At 42.1% G+C, this 19,741-nt stretch overlaps 1 pseudogene; it reads left to right on the forward strand.

The window, feature by feature from the left end:
- Positions 1–1,546: 1,546 nt before the first annotated feature.
- On the forward strand, positions 1,547–2,796 carry LOC146701162 (general transcription factor II-I repeat domain-containing protein 2A-like; annotated as a pseudogene).
- Positions 2,797–19,741: the final 16,945 nt, after the last annotated feature.

The following is a 19,741-nucleotide window of genomic DNA, read 5'->3' on the forward strand; positions in this document are numbered from 1 at the left end:
AAAATCTCTGGCTCTCACAGACCTGTAACGTCTTCTGTAAGAAGCTTTTCTGTCCCCCACTCGTTACCTGTATGAATGGCACCTGTTTGAACTCATCATCTGTATAAAAGACACCTGTCCACAGCCTCAAACAGTCAGACTCCAAACTCCGCCATGGCCAAGACCAAAGAGCTTTCGAAGGACACCAGGAAAAGTATTGTAGACCTGCACCAGACTGGGAAGAGTGAATCTACAATAGGCAAGCAGCTTGGTGTGAAAAAATCAACTGTGGGAGCAATCATCAGAAAATGGAAGACATACAAGACCACTGATAATCTCCCTCGATCTGGGGCTCCACGCAAGATCTCATCCCGTGGGGTCAAAATGATCATGAGAACGGTGAGCAAAGATCCCAGAACCACACGGGGGGACCTGGTAAATGACCTGCAGGGAGCTGGGACCAAAGTAACAAAGGTCACCATTAGTAACACACTACAACGGCAGGGAATCAAATCCCGCAGTGCCAGACGTGTTCCGCTGCTGAAGCCAGTGCATGTCCAGGCCCGTCTGAAGTTTGCCAGAGAGCACATGGATGATACAGCAGAGGATTGGGAGAATGTCATGTGGTCAGATGAAACCAAAGTAGAACTTTTTGGTATAAACTCAACTCGTCGTGTTTGGAGGAAGAAGAATACTGAGTTGCATCCCAAGAACACCATACCTACTGTGAAGCATGGGGGTGGAAACATCATGCTATGGGGCTGTTTTCCTGCCAAGGGGACAGGACGACTGATCCGTGTTAAGGACAGAATGAATGGGGCCATGTATCGTGAGATTTTGAGCCAAAACCTCCTTCCATCAGTGAGAACTTTGAAGATGAAACGAGGCTGGGTCTTCCAACATGACAATGATCCAAAACACACCGCCCGGGCAACAAAGGTGTGGCTCCGTAAGAAGCATTTGAAAGTCCTGGAGTGGCCTAGCCAGTCTCCAGACCTCAACCCCATAGAAAATCTGTGGCGGGAGTTGAAAGTCCGTGCTGCTCGGCGACAGCCCCAAAACATCACTGCTCTCGAGAAGATCTGCATGGAGGAATGGGCCAAAATACCAGCTACTGTGTGTGCAAACCTGGTAAAGACCTATAGTAAACGTTTGACCTCTGTTATTGCCAACGAAGGTTATGTTACAAAGTATTGAGTTGTATTTTTGTTATTGACTAAATACTTATTTTCCACCCTGATTTACGAATAAATTCTTTACAAATCCTACCATGTGGATTCATGGATTTTTTTTTCACATTCTGTCTCTCACAGTTGAAGTGTACCTCTGGTGCAAATTACTGACCTCTGTCATCATTTTAGGTGGGGGAACTTGCACAATCGATGGCTGACTAAATACTTTTTTGCCACACTGTATTTTGTGCCCGGAGACGAATGACAAATTTGAGAAAATCAGTTTATCACGGCGGACAGTGACTAGCCGTGTAGAACTAATAGATGAAGATATCACCAGCATATTAAACAAAAAGGCGAAGTCATTCACTTTTTATTCTTTAGCACTGGATGAAAGCAACGATGTCAAAGACACTGCTCAGCTCCTCATTTTTATCCGAGGAATCAACAAAACTTTTGAAATAACGGAGGAGTTTTTGACAATGGAGTCTCTGAAAGGACAAACACGGGGAGAGGACTTGTTTGAACGAGTGTCTGCTGCCATCGAAAACATGAAGCTTCCCTGGAGTAAGCTTGTTAACGTCACCACAGATGGATCTCCGAATTTAACGGGAAAAAACGTTGGCCTGCTCAGGAGAATCCAGAATAAAGTGAAAGATGAAAACCCTGACCAGGATGTCATTTTCCTCCACTGCATCCTCCACCAGGAATCTCTATGTAAATCGGTGTTACAGCTGAATCATGTTGTGAATCCTGTGGTGAAACTCGTCAACTTCAGCACCGTCAGTTCATTGCGTTCCTGGAGGAAACTGATGCGGATCACCAGGACCTGCTTTATCACTCCTGTGTTCGCTGGTTGAGTTTGGGCGAAGTGTTTCAACGAGTGTGGGAGCTCAAAGAGGAGATTGGCGTGTTTTTGGAGCGGCAGGGGAAGACTGATGAATTTCCTGAGCTGAGCAACAACAGCTGGATGTGTGACTTTGCGTTTGCTACGGACGTATTTTCACACTTGAATGAGCTCAACGTGAAACTGCAGGGGAAGGAGCTGTTTGTGCATGCCATGCACACAAACGTGAAAGCCTTCAAATCCAAGCTGGCTTTATTCTCTAGGCAGATTTTGAACAAGTCATTCACTCATTTTCCTACACTAGCCACGCTGAAAGAGGCCGGAGCAAAAGTAAAGAAATACAGTGAGTCACTGGATGCACTGCACGGAGAATTCTGCCGTCGGTTTTTGGATTTCGATAAAATTGACAAGTCACTCCAATTGGTGGCCTTTCCTCTGTCACAAGACCCTGAAACAGCTCCAGAGGAGCTTCAGCTCAAACTCATCGACCTTCAGTCCGACCCTGCCTTAAAAGAGAAGTTCAGCTCTCTGAAACTAAATGACTTCTATGCTTCACTCAATGATGCCGCGTTTCCAAATCTAAGGCGAAAAGCGCAGATGATGTTGGCTTTGTTCGGCTCTACCTTCGTGTGTGAACGGACATTCAGCGTCATGAACATCAACATCAACAAAGCCAGCCACAGATCCAAGTTAACAGACCTACACCTCAGATCCATCCTGAGAATCGCCACAACAAAACTAACTCCAGACTTTGATGCGCTGGCTAAAAAAGGAGACCAACAACACTGCTCCCATTAAAATGTGTGTCTCTCCGTGATACGCACGTTGTTAAAATGAACAGTGCGCGCAGATCAAATATAACGCTTCACAGACTGACTTGCTGCAATTGTTTTGTTCTTGCACTGGTCGTTGTTGACTTTTGGCACCGGGGAAACAAATTGAATAAAAGGAACAGGACAAGTACATCTGCATCTCCTACCATTTTTGAGAAAAAAAAAAAAGAGAGAGTCAGAAGGAGAGTGATGGTGATATCCTGAAGGATAACAGAACCTTCAGTGCTTTAAAATAAAAATGTTCATTTATTTGATTTTCAGTGTTTAAAGACTCATTTCGAAGTCAGAGATTTTATTGTAACGCTTTTCTTCATTTTCATTGGAAATTAAAGCACATGTTTTCTCCATATCCCAAGATGTGTATTTTTCCCCCAATGAGGTGATGTTTTCAAAGCATGCCCTCTATCTGATCCTGTTCCGGCCCCTTTGTCAAATGTTAGAACTCAATGTGGCCCACGAATCTAAAAGTTTGCCCACCCCTGGTCTAGTTCGTGCTTGGTGTAAAACTGAATTATTGCCTGCACAATATCCTGAGCCGTGCATGCTGTCAGCTGGATGATGCCACCAAACACAGTTTTATGGTTGACGTTATTTTCCTCCCTGTATTTAATATACAGGACTAGCATTTTGTGCACTGTTATGTCTGTGCTCTCATCTATGATCAGGGTGTGCCGAGGTGCATTTTTAACTTCACACATTGTCTCATTCTGCACTACTTCATTAATTAAATTCACAAAATTGAATTGGATCAACTGGTCCCTAAATGCTGGAGCCACAGCTGTAAAGCTGCTGGTCATGATGTCGTTTTGGATATGTGGTGAGAGGGAAACATGAAGATGAAACCAGGAGATGTCCTTACTGGATCATCAGAGCTGAATAAGTGATGGAGAAACAGGTTTGCCTTTTAGGTGACAGGAATGAGTTGAAGGGAAGTTATGAACTGTTTCTGAGAGACAAATAACACCAGGATCCTTTTCTAAGCAGCTGACAGCTGGTAACTGTGCATGGGCGGGTCTAGCAAAGTTTTGCCAGGGGATCATGTAGGGCATAAACAGGGAGAGGGGGGCACAAAGACATACTTTTCTTTCTTATTCTCATTTAAAATCTCTAGCTTTTAATAAATAATTATCTGAATCTTACAAACAAAGTTATAATCTGATGCAAAATGCAAAGAAATCATCTGACAATCTGCTTCAGGAGCTGTCCGCTCAGTGCAGCATCAGCACCGGAAATACAAAGATACTGTCACGGACCTGGTTCCAGGGACTCGGGGTCCATGAGCAGTGTGGACTATTATTATTGTTATTATTATCATCATTATTATTATTATTTGAGGGTTGTGTCTTCTGTACTGCTGCTGTCCTGTGTTCCTTGTTTGTGTACTGGCAGGTGTGTATGGGTGTGTGCGTGTGTGTGTGTGAGGGTGCGGTCATGACAGGCACCTTCAGGCCTGGTGGATGTGGCCCTGCCAGCTGACCGGTCACACCCAAGGACTGTAACGCACACCTGGCGCTGATCAAGCCTCATTGGAGGAGCTACTTTAGAGTGTGGTAGAGCTCTCTCCGACGCGGGATCGTTCAGTGACTACCCGTCAGTGTTTTCAGTCTAATCAAGTGAGTGCTAGTCTGTCGCTGTTCAGAGGTGTGTTAACAGCTGCCTCTGTGGATTTTCCAGCAGGAGTGCGGAAACGGGAGGGCAGCGAGCACACGTATCACGGGAGCGGAGACACAGAGCACGAGAAGCTGGAGAAATACCAAGGGCTCAGAGAAGAGCTCGAGAGGATGTGGAGGGTGAAGGTAACGGTGGTCCCCGTGGTAATCAGAGCACTAGGTGCGGTGACTCCCAAGCTAGGCGAGTGGCTCCAGCAGATCCCGGGAATAACATCGGAGATCTCTGTCCAGAAGAGCGCAGTCCTGGGAACAGCTAAGATACTGCGCAGGACCCTCAAGCTCCCAGGCCTCTGGTAGAGGACCCGAGCTTGAAGGATAAACCGCCCGCAGGGGTGTGCTGGGTGTTTTTTTTTTTAAATAATATATATATATATATATGTGATGGCGCCTGTGTTTGGCTTTGCCGCTGCTGGGTGCAGTTTGTCACGCTCTTTCGTCGTGCTGTTTTTCTCTGCTCTGCTGTTTTCTATTTGTATCAATGATGTTACTGGCTGCCTTGGTTTATGATCATTTGACGCTGTTATCCATCCGATCTCCAATGATGGCTCAAGATGTCTCATCCTCCTCCTCCTTTGACACTTTCCATCCTCCGCACTTTCCTCCACACTCCTTTGGCACTTTCCATCCTCCGCCAGTGGCTGGATCCTCGACCAGCGTCCTCAGCGTTCCCCGCAGACCACGGAGAAGGAGAGGAAGAAGAGCAGGTATCCAGGTGAAGCTTAGGCTTTTCTGGCGTCGGGGTCTGACTGGAAAGCGATGTCGAGCATGCTTTGTTACCTATGCTCAGAACAGCTCCATGGAGAGGAATTTGTTTTCCACGTCCCTGCTTGGATATACAGGGCTCTCTGAGACCGTGCTGCCTCAGAAGGGTTCATCCAGCCTCTCCTGCTGACAGGTTTTTCATCCCCTCGGTGAGTGGAATCTACGAGGCTCCGAGTATTTACGTCCTTTAACTCGAGCCTCTGCCAAAAATGATGCTTCCACCCCGCTGAACATGGCGCTTTATAATGCCCGATCATTGACTAATAAATCGTTCGTGCTTAACGATTTTATATCTTCTAAAAAACTGGACTTCTTATTTCTGACCGAGACCTGGCAGTGGGACTTGGACTATTCGTCTCTCATTGAAATGTGCCTGAATGGCTATTCCGTCATCAGCCAGCCTCGGGGATCTGGTCGTGGAGGAGGTCTCGCGGTGGCGTTTCAGGGCCGTTTCAACTGCCGTTCAGTGAAAGTTGGACACTTTCTTTCCTTTGAATTACAGCTTATTAAAATCGGAAGCAAGGATCCTTTTTATTGTGCTGTGGTGTATCGTCCACCCGGCCCAAATAGCTTGTTTTTATCGGAGTTTAGCGACTTCCTGTCCTCTACTATGAGGTTGTCCAGACTGCTTTTAGTTGGGGATTTTAACATACATGTTGATGATGACTCCGACCTCTTTGCCAGAGGTTTTATCAACATTATGGGTTCTTTTCATTTTACCCAGCATGTGTCCGGCCCGACACATAACAAAGGACACACACTGGACCTTGTTTTTACTTTGGGTTTGAATATTGATTCTATTTGTTCTGAGGACATTTTTATCTCTGATCATCACTGTATTCTTTTTAACATGTCTTTTCATGAGCCTTTGTTTCCTGTTCATCGGACAATTATCTCGCGCATCATAACTTCCTCCACAGCGGAGAATTTCTCGGATGCTTTTAATTTAACACTATCCACGCAAAATGGCGTTGATTTCTTAACAGATCTATTTAATAACCATTGTTTTTCGATTTTAGATGAAATCTGTCCGGTTAAAATGAGACCCGTTTCTGTTTCCAAGTCCTTACCCTGGCTAAATGACAACATCCACTCCATAAAACGTGATTGTCGTAAAGCTGAGCGCTTATGGAGGAAAACTCAATTAACTGTTCATCTCCTTTACTTAAAGGATCTTTTAGCCTCTTTTAACAATGCAATTAGAGATGCGAGGGCTGCTTATTTTTCTCATCTGGTTGCAAAGAGGAGAGGTAATCCTAAGGTATTATTTGACACTATTACTGATATTATTACTCCTGCTCCACCTGCTGCCATTATTTCTTCTAATAAAGACTGCGAAACATTTCTTTCTTTCTTTCAAGAAAAAAATTAGTAATGTAAGGAAAAAATTGTCCCCATCAGCATCTGCATTGTCAGTTCCTACGCCAGCTCGGCCTGTCGTTTTAGAAAGCTTTTTACCCTTCTCACTATCAGAGCTGGAAAAAATAGTTAATGCAACAAAAGCATCCTGTTCACTCAACATTTTACCCGCATCGTTATTCAAAAATGTCTTCCACTCTATTGGTCCCTGTGTGCTCACCATAATTAACACCTCACTGGGATCTGGTAAAGTCCCTGCTTATTTTAAAACTGCTGTTATACACCCCCTGTTAAAAAAGCCAATGCTGGACCCATCTCTCACGAGCAATTACAGACTGTCGTGGTTCGGATTTTGAGGAAGAGACATACAGTACGACTGAAAGTCCATAGTGGGTCAACACAAATGATTTTATTAAAACACATATATGTGGTGAAGATGGGCTCTGCAAAACATCAGCCTCGATCTCCCGCCTGACAATAGGTGGGTGTGATATTTATACTTATGATGACCAGTGACTCGCCTCACCGCAGATGAAAAACAACATGCCTGTTCCAGTAATTCTATGTCAGGAGATATTCTAAAACAGAACAGTTTCTTTCTCAGTTCCTCCACCGCCTCCCAGATGCATCCTGTTATTACACTTTTCTAGACTTACACAACATTTGCAATCAGTTTACCCAGACAGACTATGTGTCTGTGTTGTTAACCTCAGTGCATGACCTCACTCAACAAACAAAGACATTTTAGAAGTATACTTCCTGACTCCGTTTGAGTCATCTGTTACCAGGCAAACTCCAATGCAGCAGGCTGCTGACTGCACACAGGCAATATGTGAAAGATTATTATGTGCTTATGCTAACACCTGAAATACAGAGTTTAATATAACATCAACTGTTTCAATAAATGTGTCAATGAAATGACAATAATGATAAATCATAAATGATGCAACAGTAATAATAAGGATTATAAATAGTAACATAATATTTTACTCCGATAAGACCAATCTCAAAAATACCGTTAATTGCTAAGATATTAGAGAAGGTTGTGGCTAAGCAGCTTACAGCAGTTTTAGACAAACATAATATCTTTGACAAATTTCAGTCTGGCTTTCGTAGAGCTCATTCTACTGAAACAGCCCTTCTTAGAGTTTCCAATGACATTCTGATGCAAAACGATGCAGGAAAGTGTTCTGTACTCCTAATGTTGGACCTCACGTCAGCCTTTGACACCGTTGACCATTATATTTTGCTTGAAAGGCTTACGTCACTGTCGTGAGACATTCTCGCAAAAAAATCACGGTTTTAGTAACGCAGTAACGCAGCGTTCCTACGGGAAAGTAACGGTAATCTAATTACCATTTTTGCAATTACTTACTTTACTCGTTACTTGAAAAAAGTAATCGGATTACAGTAACGCGCAACGTGTTACTGCCCATCTCTGCCTATGACCAATGATTAACTGTCACTGATCAGTGGTTATGGCAAGTTCTTGATTCAGAAACTGACCTCATGGCCCGTTGTTCACCAGTGGTGCTAGTTTCAGTCATTGTGCAAAGGTACTGTTTATAAGGTTGGGGAAACCTGCAGTCAGCTGAGACTGAAGAAGTCACCTGGGTGAGTGACAAAACGTTTTTCCCACTGAAAACGCTATGTCCAGATGAACAGAATCAACCATTTGGGATTTCCTTACCTGGATGATTAAGCATGCATCAAGACAATTGGACCATAAGCTTTCATTGAACATTCAAATGCAAAACATGTATCTTAACATATGTCATTGAACAGAGCACTGTCATGTGAATGCATTTATGTGAGCATTTACAACTTATTAACATGCCAGGAGTGCTCTCTGTGACGAATATCAGCGCAGTCATCAGTGATAATGAGTTCTCAGATGGATGGAGACCTGTCAGTGCTTGTGACACCCACTCCCACTTCTATGGAAAGTAAGTGCTTTAGCAGCCTCAAGAACGTGGGGGTGTCCATGGCAACAGAACTGGATGGCTCTTTTACCTTGAAGATGAAAACAACATAGCAGATAATTCACATGCATATAATGTCAATCAATTATGCATGAACTCGGGTGTTCAGACAGCATCCCATGCTGACAGAGTACAGATAATCACATGAACTCATTCTTTCTTCACTTTGTGTGGGTATGCACGACATTACTGAGATAATATTGTCACTGTGAACAAACGTATATCATGCCAGGAAATGGACTATAATGATGCAAATGTAACAAGGCACATATCTCTTATGACTGCTATATGGAACAGCTCTGTGTTGAATTATATAGTGTGATCACAGTTTTTAAGTCTCCAATACTGCAGCCTGGTGCAAAAGGTCATGAATATTTCACCTCATTCTTTTTTAGTCTCTCCTGCTCCCGAAGACAAGGAGCTACATTTTGTAGCTCATCTGAGGACTCTCAAAGTCTGTAAAATGGTCTCACTCCCATCATTTCAGTGGCAATTTCATGGCCTGTTGATCCTATTTTGGGTCAATTTCACCACAATGATGCTGCACATTTTCTAATCTGCTGCAACCAGTTATAAAAGCTCAAAAATGAAAGCAAACGTGGATTATTCTTGTAATATCTCTTTTTTTAATTTATTAGATCACAAAAGTCTAACCCGTCCACACAGGGGATTTTTCTCCTGCTACCAGATGGCCAGGAGTCTGCCGGTTTGGAAAAACAAAAAGCTGAAGACAAAATTTGCATAAATATGAGTAAAGGCTAGCTGTCAGATTCTTAATGAGGTTAGTGAGTAAAGGGCTGCAACATGGCTTTTCGACACTTTTTGACACAAAGCATGTGGACAACTTCATCTAATCCAGAGATATCTATTAGACCCTGCTGCTTCAAACTGCTGGTGATGCATGGGAAGCATAATAGCTTCTGAGTGTGTTATTGATTTATTGAAGAATCTGATGCTACATATGGTGCAGTGACATGTCAGTAATTACACTGTGTTCACATCATTTAAAAACTTAAATAAATAATATTTTTGTTGGGACAGTCCTCATTTACTGTTGCTATGGACACCCCCATGTTCTTGGGCGGTGGCCCAAATATTTGCATAACTCCTTGACCTTTGATTTAATATTGCTCATTGTTCAACATTAAATTTATAAAAGTTAGTCCATGGAAGTCATACCCCCATGCATTATTTTACTGGACTGCAATAGTTAACATGTGAGGACTGTGGTAAAACTCAGAACATGCCCTGTCCAATAATAATCCGTTTGAATTGCAAGTTAAAGTGCTGAAAATTAAAGTTAGTCTTCAGATTGCATTGTTGTTGTGTTAGTAGTCTGTTCTGTTCGAGTCTTTCCTTTTTTTATAAGATATCTGCAATTTTTACAAAGATATTCCATCTATCCTTTCATCCATCAATAGTTCAATAGTTGTGGTATGAGCTGGAAAAGCAGAGCAGTCCAGATGTCCTTTCATCCATCAATAGTTCAATAGTTGTGGTATGAGCTGGATAAGCACAGTAGTCCAGATGTCCTTTTCACCTGGGGAAAACATGCTAAGACGGTCCCTGGCCGAATGAGGGCAAAAGTTGAGTATGATAAGAGTCAACACATATTGTCTCCTCAAGAATGAATCTTGTGATTTACACTCAACAATTATTTCTTTTAACCTCAACCCTGAACCTTGGTTAAGGTTAAAAGACCAAGACCAAGGAAGCAAAGCAGAAATGCAGACTTGACACTGAGACAGAAAACTAAGTCTAAATGTCACAGGGTGGAAAGGGACAAGTTATCTAAGTTTTTTTACTGTGCATGTTTTTGTTGTGTTTTACCTTTTTAATGTTTTAATATTGTACATTGGGTTATTTTTATGAGTTTTACTGCATGTTTTAATGGTATTTATTTGGTGACTTGTCCTGGAAAGACTCCGCCCCTACCTGATAATAAGCTGATCACACCTGCGAGAGATCCCAGAGAGGCCAATAAGAGGGCCTGGCAGACCACAGGAAGGAGTTCGACCGAGAGGCAAGAGAGGACCGAAGCATGAAGGCACCCATGAGTGTCACGGGAACCCACGAGAGCCTGGAGTGACACGGAGGCTTAAGAGATGAGGCCTGAGAGGCCTGACGTGAGGCTTCAGGGTGAAGTCACAGAGGCGTGACACATGGCGTGGGACATGAGGCCTGACATGAGGTTTGAGAGCGACACGAAAAGAGTGACACATAAGACAGTTGGAGCTTGGCGTTCCAGAGAGCACGATACAGCACCAGCGACTAGGGACGCGGAGCGAACAGTTGGACGGCAGTAGCAACAAGAGCCCAGCTTGTGCACTGCGGGAGAGCAGAGGTGGCGAGACAGCTGGTGCCAATATGCAGTTTTAAAGAAGCGGCGGGCGGAGTTGAGAGCTCTGCCCACCCGGGGTAAGTCTTTGACTTATCCCCTTTTTACGAATGAAAACTGCCTGAAAAGAATAGTGACTGCCACTCCCTCCCTTTCTTCAGCGTACCGGGACGCGGAATGTGGGGAGGAAGGCGAGGACTCCGCTGGGTTTCCCTTTTACACCATTTCGCTGGATTTCTTAGCTCCCTGGGACTTTTAGGTCGTGGCGCAGGCCACTGGACTTTTAATGTTGTGTTTTATTGATTTTTATCGTGTTACCCCTTGGCCAACCCCTTGTTTTAATTCATTTTACATTTTTAACTATTTACAGTGGGGCAAAAAAGTATTTAGTCAGCCACCGATTGTGCAAGTTCCCCCACTTAAAATGATGACAGAGGTCAGTAATTTGCACCAGAGGTACACTTCAACTGTGAGAGACAGAATGTGAAAAAAAATCCATGAATCCACATGGTAGGATTTGTAAAGAATTTATTCGTAAATCAGGGTGGAAAATAAGTATTTGGTCAATAACAAAAATACAACTCAATACTTTGTAACATAACCTTTGTTGGCAATAACAGAGGTCAAACGTTTACTATAGGTCTTTACCAGGTTTGCACACACAGTAGCTGGTATTTTGGCCCATTCCTCCATGCAGATCTTCTCGAGAGCAGTGATGTTTTGGGGCTGTCGCCGAGCAACACGGACTTTCAACTCCCGCCACAGATTTTCTATGGGGTTGAGGTCTGGAGACTGGCTAGGCCACTCCAGGACTTTCAAATGCTTCTTACGGAGCCACTCCTTTGTTGCCCGGGCAGTGTGTTTTGGATCATTGTCATGTTGGAAGACCCAGCCTCGTTTCATCTTCAAAGTTCTCACTGATGGAAGGAGGTTTTGGCTCAAAATCTCACGATACATGGCCCCATTCATTCTGTCCTTAACACGGATCAGTCGTCCTGTCCCCTTGGCAGAAAAACAGCCCCATAGCATGATGTTTCCACCCCCATGCTTCACAGTAGGTATGGTGTTCTTGGGATGCAACTCAGTATTCTTCTTCCTCCAAACACAACGAGTTGAGTTTATACCAAAAAGTTTTACTTTGGTTTCATCTGACCACATGACATTCTCCCAATCCTCTGCTGTATCATCCATGTGCTCTCTGGCAAACTTCAGACGGGCCTGGACATGCACTGGCTTCAGCAGCGGAACACGTCTGGCACTGCGGGATTTGATTCCCTGCCGTTGTAGTGTGTTACTGATGGTGACCTTTGTTACTTTGGTCCCAGCTCACTGCAGGTCATTCACCAGGTCCCCCCGTGTGGTTCTGGGATCTTTGCTCACCGTTCTCATGATCATTTTGACCCCACGGGATGAGATCTTGCGTGGAGCCCCAGATCGAGGGAGATTATCAATGGTCTTGTATGTCTTCCATTTTCTGATGATTGCTCCCACAGTTGATTTTTTCACACCAAGCTGCTTGCCTATTGTAGATTCACTCTTCCCAGTCTGGTGCAGGTCTACAATACTTTTCCTGGTGTCCTTCGAAAGCTCTTTGGTCTTGGCCATGGCGGAGTTTGGAGTCTGACTGTTTGAGGCTGTGGACAGGTGTCTGTTATACAGATGATGAGTTCAAACAGGTGCCATTCATACAGGTAACGAGTGGGGGACAGAAAAGCTTCTTACAGAAGACGTTACAGGTCTGTGAGAGCCAGAGATTTTCCTTGTTTGAGGTGACCAAATACTTATTTTCCACCCTGATTTACGAATAAATTCTTTACAAATCCTACCATGTGAATTCATGGATTTTTTTTTTCACATTCTGTCTCTCACAGTTGAAGTGTACCTCTGGTGCAAATTACTGACCTCTGTCATCATTTTAAGTGGGGGAACTTGCACAATCGGTGGCTGACTAAATACTTTTTGCCCCACTGTACATGAGTGGGGAAAGAAAAGAATTGGCAAGAGTACCAGAGGAGCAACACACCAGCTACTGGTAGACAGAGCAGTCACCCCAGACTGCAAGACTAGGCAGACCAACCTGTGCACTGCCTGGATTGATTACAAGAAGGTCTATTACTTGATACCCCACACCTGGATCCTGATGAACAACCCTAGAGTCCAACCTCAAGGCAACAGCAAAAATGTTGTTCGGACTAGAGAAGTGTATTCGGATGATAATGAAGACAATGAAGGCAGTCAGAATTTAGGGGCTCGAACTACCAGTAGGCAACATTGCAGACATCAAGGACAGCAACAAGTACCTGGGAATCCCACAGACAAATAGTAGTTGAAGGGGCTACTTCATGGTTTCCAAGTACCTGCAGAGGGCCAGGTACTGGTGAGTGTCAGCACCACAATCCAGGATGAGACAACAAACATCCACAAGCACATCAGGAATACAGCCACGACTGACGCCATGCTCAATGAATACCTCAGGCAGCAGAAACCCAAGAAAGAGAAGCAAGAGGTGGAACCATCATGGAAGGACAAGCCCCTGCACCGTATGTACCACCGGCATATAGAGGAATTAGCTGACATCCAGAAATCCTCCCAGTGACTGGACAAAGCTTGACCAAAAGACAGTACTGAGGCACTAATCATGGCAGCACAAGAACATGCTCTGAGCACAAGATCCACAGAGCCTGGTATCTATCACACCAGGCAAGACCCCAGGTGCAGGCTGTGTAAAGATGCCCCTGACACAATCCAGCACATAACAGCAGTGTGCAAGATACTAGCAGGCAGGGCATACATGGAACGCCATAACTAAGTGGCCGAAATAGTATACAGAAACATCTGTGTCGAGTATGACTTGGAAGTCCTGAGGTCAAAATGGGAGATGCCCCCCAGGGTGGTCAAGAATGAAGCTCGAATGAAGCTAGGGCTACGTTTACACTGCAGGCAATAGCGCATCAAATCAGATTTTTTTGCAGATTCACTCTTCCCAGTCTGGTGCAGGTCTACAATACTTTTCCTGGTGTCCTTCAAAAGCTCTTTGGTCTTGGCCATGGCGGAGTTTGGAGTCTGACTGTTTGAGGCTGTGGACAGGTGTCTTTTATACAGATGATGAGTTCAAACAGGTGCCATTCATACAGGTAACGAGTGGGGGACAGAAAAGCTTCTTACAGAAGACGTTACAGGTCTGTGAGAGCCAGAGATTTTCCTTGTTTGAGGTGACCAAATACTTATTTTCCACCCTAATTTACGAATAAATTCTTTACAAATCCTACCATGTGAATTCATGGATTTTTTTTTCACATTCTGTCTCTCACAGTTGAAGTGTACCTCTGGTGCAAATTACTGACCTCTGTCATCATTTTAAGTGGGGGAACTTGCACAATCGGTGGCTGACTAAATACTTTTTTGCCCCACTGTAAATATAATAAATTATATTTTAATTATACAGTTTTTATGTGTGCTTTCCCTTGGCAGCTCCACTGCTCAATCTGGTTGGAGGAAGATTTTCTTCCTTCGCACAAAACCCACTGTGGAAGTAAAACCAGCCTTCCGCCTCCGTTACATAAACATACAACACACAGAGAACAGAGTAGACTTTTACCAAGAACACAGAGGAGACACAGAAACCTAAAAACCAGGAACTATAAATAGAACACAAACACAAAATAAAACTTAAACCAAAAACACTGGGCCACAGCCCCAGGCCCGTGACATCCACATCATGATCTTTTTGACCCATTCTTTTCTAATGCTCTTTGTTTCTCTTCAAAGACAGAAAACTTTTAGAAGACTAGGAATTTGTGTCTTATTTAGACTTAGTTTTATCATATTTGGTTACTTTGTTTCATTATAGTAGGTGTATGGTACCAAAAATAAGATGCATAAAAAATAAGTGCATTTACAATCAAAATCTGTATCTTTGTTCTCTGTAGAAAGACAGATTTTCTGTCAGGCTGTTCACCAGCCTCTTCTGCTAGAAACATTTTCTCTACTTTACTGTAGCAATCACATTTACATGCAACTTATCTTTATAAAACTTTAGACAAATAACACACTGATCAGTGATCAACCATAGGTTGTGTTGTGATCAGTCACATGGATGGAAAGACGTTTCTCACAGTTGGGATCTTGGAGATGAATATTTGAGTAAAGATGAGGATGAAATGATTCTAAAATTAAACTAAATGTGTTTTAAATGACTTTTTAAAGCAGGGTGAAGACAGTCTGCATTTACAATCATCTATACAATCCTCTAAAACAAATGAAGTTGCTATAGCCCATCAGTACATTAAATGTTTACTGAACAATTATTGTCCAGATGAAATCGTCATAAGCTGTTGCATAAACAGATTCTTGTTAAATAAAAAACCTGACTTGATCTATTTGGGGACATCTATTTCTATCTTCACTTTTTGTCCTGTTAGCGTAGACTTGAATAATTTTATTTAAAAATCAAACATAAAACTAGGAAATCCAACTTCATCTAATGAAAACTCAAACTGAATAAATGATGCCCATGGACAGTATCAGATATTTATAGAGTCTATGAAAATGACAGAATATTATGCCCTGCTGTCTAGTACATGCAAGATATTTGTGTTGTAGGTTTAATTAGTGTAATTCTAGTATTTTATTAGTCTTTTCCTTTGCATTTATTACAATTATTGCAACAGCCACCATGCTATCAATGAGTCTTCAAGCTCTGTCATTCAAAATTAGTGGGTTAAGGTGGCTTTGTCCTTTTATTTGGTGTAATTGGTACCTATAATGTCAGTGGTTTGACATTTGATAAATCACCTAAGTAAATGATCCTTGCTGTCTGATCTGTCATGGCATCCAATATAATAAATATTAAGTTTGCAGCTCAGGCAGCACAGTGATGTGGTGGTTAGCACTGCTGCCTTGGTGCTTGATTGGAATCCACCAAAGACCAAGACAACAGGGTTCTCTGCTGGTGCTCTGGTTTCCCCCCACCGTCCAAAGACATGCAGTTAGTGTGGTTAGGTTAATGGGTGATAATGGCTGTCTGCCTCTCTGTGTCTGTACCTCTCACCCTATTGCACCTGGGACCTATTGTCTCCACACCTCCTGAACGTGATGTGTATAAGAGGATGCGAACGGATGGATGAATGTTTGCAGCTCTGCCTACCTGTTGATCATCTAACGGCTGAGCACAATGGCCACAAATGGCCACAAAGCTATGAAAAAAGCGATGAGAAATGTTTTTCTTTCATCAATCAATCACTCTTCAATTAAGCAGCACTTCTTGATCGACTGATTAACGTGAATTAATGAGGAAAGCTTGCTGCAGCATGTAAAATGACAAATGTTGGGCTCAGGAGGGGCACTGCGGCTATCATAGCCTAATCATAATGGACTAATCCATTAACAAGGATTCAGCAGCAGGGGGTTCATTAACTGAGGTAGACGTGTGCAGCCTCAACTTTTATCTGCTCGAGTCTTTTCAGAGAGACACATTAGTCCTCTGTGGTACTGCAGAAAGGCCAGCAGAGAATGTGTGTATTTCTGTATGCACTCACCAATGTGTGTTTGCATACATGTGGATGGAGTAATCTCAACTAGCAAGTTTTGAAAGAATTACCAGATGGCTCTGTTCTAAGGGAGAGATTGCCAAGGTTAATGATGATGAAGAATTAACAGGATTGATGTGTAATTAGACTGATGGATCGAGTCACAGCGAGTGCATATTTGTGTGGATGTGCACACGCACACACACAAAAGGACATGAATCGATGCCATTATAGAACACAGTTCCCTCGGGTGTTATGTAGTCATCTCCTGTTCAGACATGCAACGTGAGTTTGATGTGATAGAGGACATCGTTTAAATGCCATACCATCATCATAAAAAATAGGCTCATACAGGAACACGCAATTACACGCACGTTCACGGACAATCGAATGACATCAGGATCTCCCTGTGACATGAATCAAGTGTCTCACCTTTTGTAAAGACATGGTGTAGACAGCAGGTGTTTTTTTGTTGAAGGATGCAGACAGACTCTGGATTCAGATGTGTTTATTTCCATACCCACACTGTTTAAAATCATTATTTCCAGAGCTAGACAGCCACACTGATATAACTTAATAGTGTGAGGCCCCAATGAAGCCATTTTTGTCTTTTTACCCTTTCCTTTCCTCCTGTGGCTCTCACTGTGCCTTCACCCCTAAATGAAGCAATCTGTACTTCGATAAGGGCCTCCCTGTATGGTGTAATTGACTCCCCTCTGATTGAATCTGAAATGACTTATTGGAAAAAATGAACCATATATACAGGCTTTGGGCGTTATTCACCTTCAGTCGAGGAAGAAATACTTTTGGGTGTGAGTGCTTAAATAAATACACCTCTTCCCCAATAAGTAAATAAACATATTTAAAGTGTCCACAGTACCAAAATTACACCACTTTCTCTTGTTAATACTAAAATAATTTTAAATAGAAAATACTTAAATGGTTCAGCAATAGTGAAATATTGATTTTAATTCAGAAATATAATCAGAATGATAATAACAATATAAAGAGGCATTCTACTTTAAACTATCCTCCAGGATATCAGAACTTAGGTTTGTGGTTAGGTTACATGTTACCCATATGCTAAATCTCAGAGACTAGAAAGCGGGATAGGATGTGTAATAATTTCAGTTTTGAGTTTATACTCATTATAATTTGATACTAGCAACATTTTCCAAATGTAAAAAACAAAATGCCAGTATTAGCACTCTGTTGCATCGCCTCTTATTTTAACAATGCTTTGTTAAGCCATTCAAGAGTATGGCTCTGTTATGGAGACATGCTTTTGTTTGCCTTTTCAGTCCTTTTAACATAGATAATGAGACTAGATTGGTACTTGCCTAAGAATCGGATCAATTTTCAATGTAAATTGCCTTCTGGGCATCGCTAGTTGTAACATGGGTGAGGATAGAATTATTAGTCCTCCTATGAAAATGTATGTTTTTATAGCATTTACCCAAATGTTGTTCAACAAAGCAAGGCATTTTCAAACAACATTTTAGTTTTGTTTTGGATGCTTACATCAATTTATTTTCCACACAGAAACAATAAGGTGAAGACCATATTATTATGGTCTTCACCTTACAATATAGAGAAAACAGAAAACCTCAACAAACAGGTGACCCCCTATAAGCAAGCACTTTGGCGACAGTGGTAAGGAAAAACTTTCTTTTAACAGGAAGAATCTTTGGCACAACCAGGCTCAAGGAGGGGAAAGGCATCAGCTGTGTGAATGGGGGTGAGGGGAGGTAGACAGTATTAAGATAAGCTGTAGATTAAATGCACAGTGGTGTAAACTGGAAGTTAGTGAAAACAACATGTGTTTGTATATGTGCAGTATTTCAGAAAACCAAACTTGGTGGCTTTTGATCTAATTAGTGAGCTTTTGTGCTATTTAACTAATTGCAGAGCTTGATAGGCCTGTTGGGAGCCTCTTTTTCTATTTCTTATTGTCTTTGATTTTTTTTTATTTTAATTGCTATGTTTTTACTTATCTGTTTCTCCTAATTTTGTTTTATTGGATTAGTTTTTTTTTCTCACCTTCCCTCTATAGCTTATTTTTGAGTTTGTTTTAACTAACCTGGTGAGTGCTGAGTGAGTTCTGTGAGCTGCAGGAAGAAAAAAACAGAGACCCACCATAACAACACCCAGTGGAGTTCATTTAACACAACTTACAGTATGTTGAGGCAGTGAGACCAAAAAGAATAAAACTCTCCAACATGAGGAAAAGTCTTTGAACAGAAATACAGAGTAAAGGGTTTTTTAAATAGACATGCTGGGTTTAGACTAAAGTTAGATTGACATATTTTTTTTTACAGATTCTATTTTACTTCAGTGTTTTATAACGAAAATAATTCACGCCCATAAGCATTGGTTGAAAAGTAGTCTTCATAATAATAATGATCTAAACTAACAGGCCTGCTAACTCAGTGTGTCTAGCTGTTACAATTTGACCATAGGTCAAGTTTATAGGAGTTCCTGAAAGTTGCTCCTAATTTGACGCACTTAGTCCTCAAATTGGACAATTGGACCGTATTTTTTTCCCTGCGCACAGAGCCCCACAACTAATCCACACACATCATTATCTATGAAGGTGTTAATAACCTTGATAACTTAATACAGGGGTCACCAATCTAGAAGTGCATTTACATGAAAGGGGTACATGGATTTGAATACAATATATAGGAACAATTAATTGTTAAAAGACTTCACCGCACAAGTGAGAAATTTGACCAGTCTGAAGCATCATTGTATATCCAGCAGTTCCACAAAACAAGATATCTCAGTCTGGACCATACTGGTAGATTGACTGATATTGTCCAAGACTTGGTACTAGAATGGTTAAAAGAAGGTCAAACAATCCAAACTGCATTTCTTCAAATAGATCCCAAAGTAAAAACAATAGCAACTATCGCCTCCTGTACTGGATGACTCAGACACGAAAACGGCATAACAGGCACAGTAACGAGGTTTAGTGCTTCCAATATGAGCTTAAATGAGCAGAGCACAGCTAATGAGCTGCACTTCATTCATGCTTTGGAGCACACCTACTCATGGTTTGCAAGAATGATCTAAGACTGACATGCAAAGATGGAGAAGAAAAACAAAGTGAGAGACTGAATCTGAAAACCTTTTTTTTCTTGATGCTCTCCAATGAAAAGCTTCTATTTCACTAAATTTAAGCAGTTAGTGAAATGGACACAAAGGACCATTAATGACTTTTGTATGAATCACTATGTACAGACATGTACAGACATCAGCTGTTTAAATA

This window comes from Copadichromis virginalis, linkage group LG9 (assembly GCF_057382275.1).
Source record: "Copadichromis virginalis isolate Kocher_CV1m ecotype Utaka linkage group LG9, C_Virginalis_male_GT1.1, whole genome shotgun sequence".
NCBI classification, from domain to species: Eukaryota; Metazoa; Chordata; class Actinopteri; order Cichliformes; family Cichlidae; genus Copadichromis; species Copadichromis virginalis.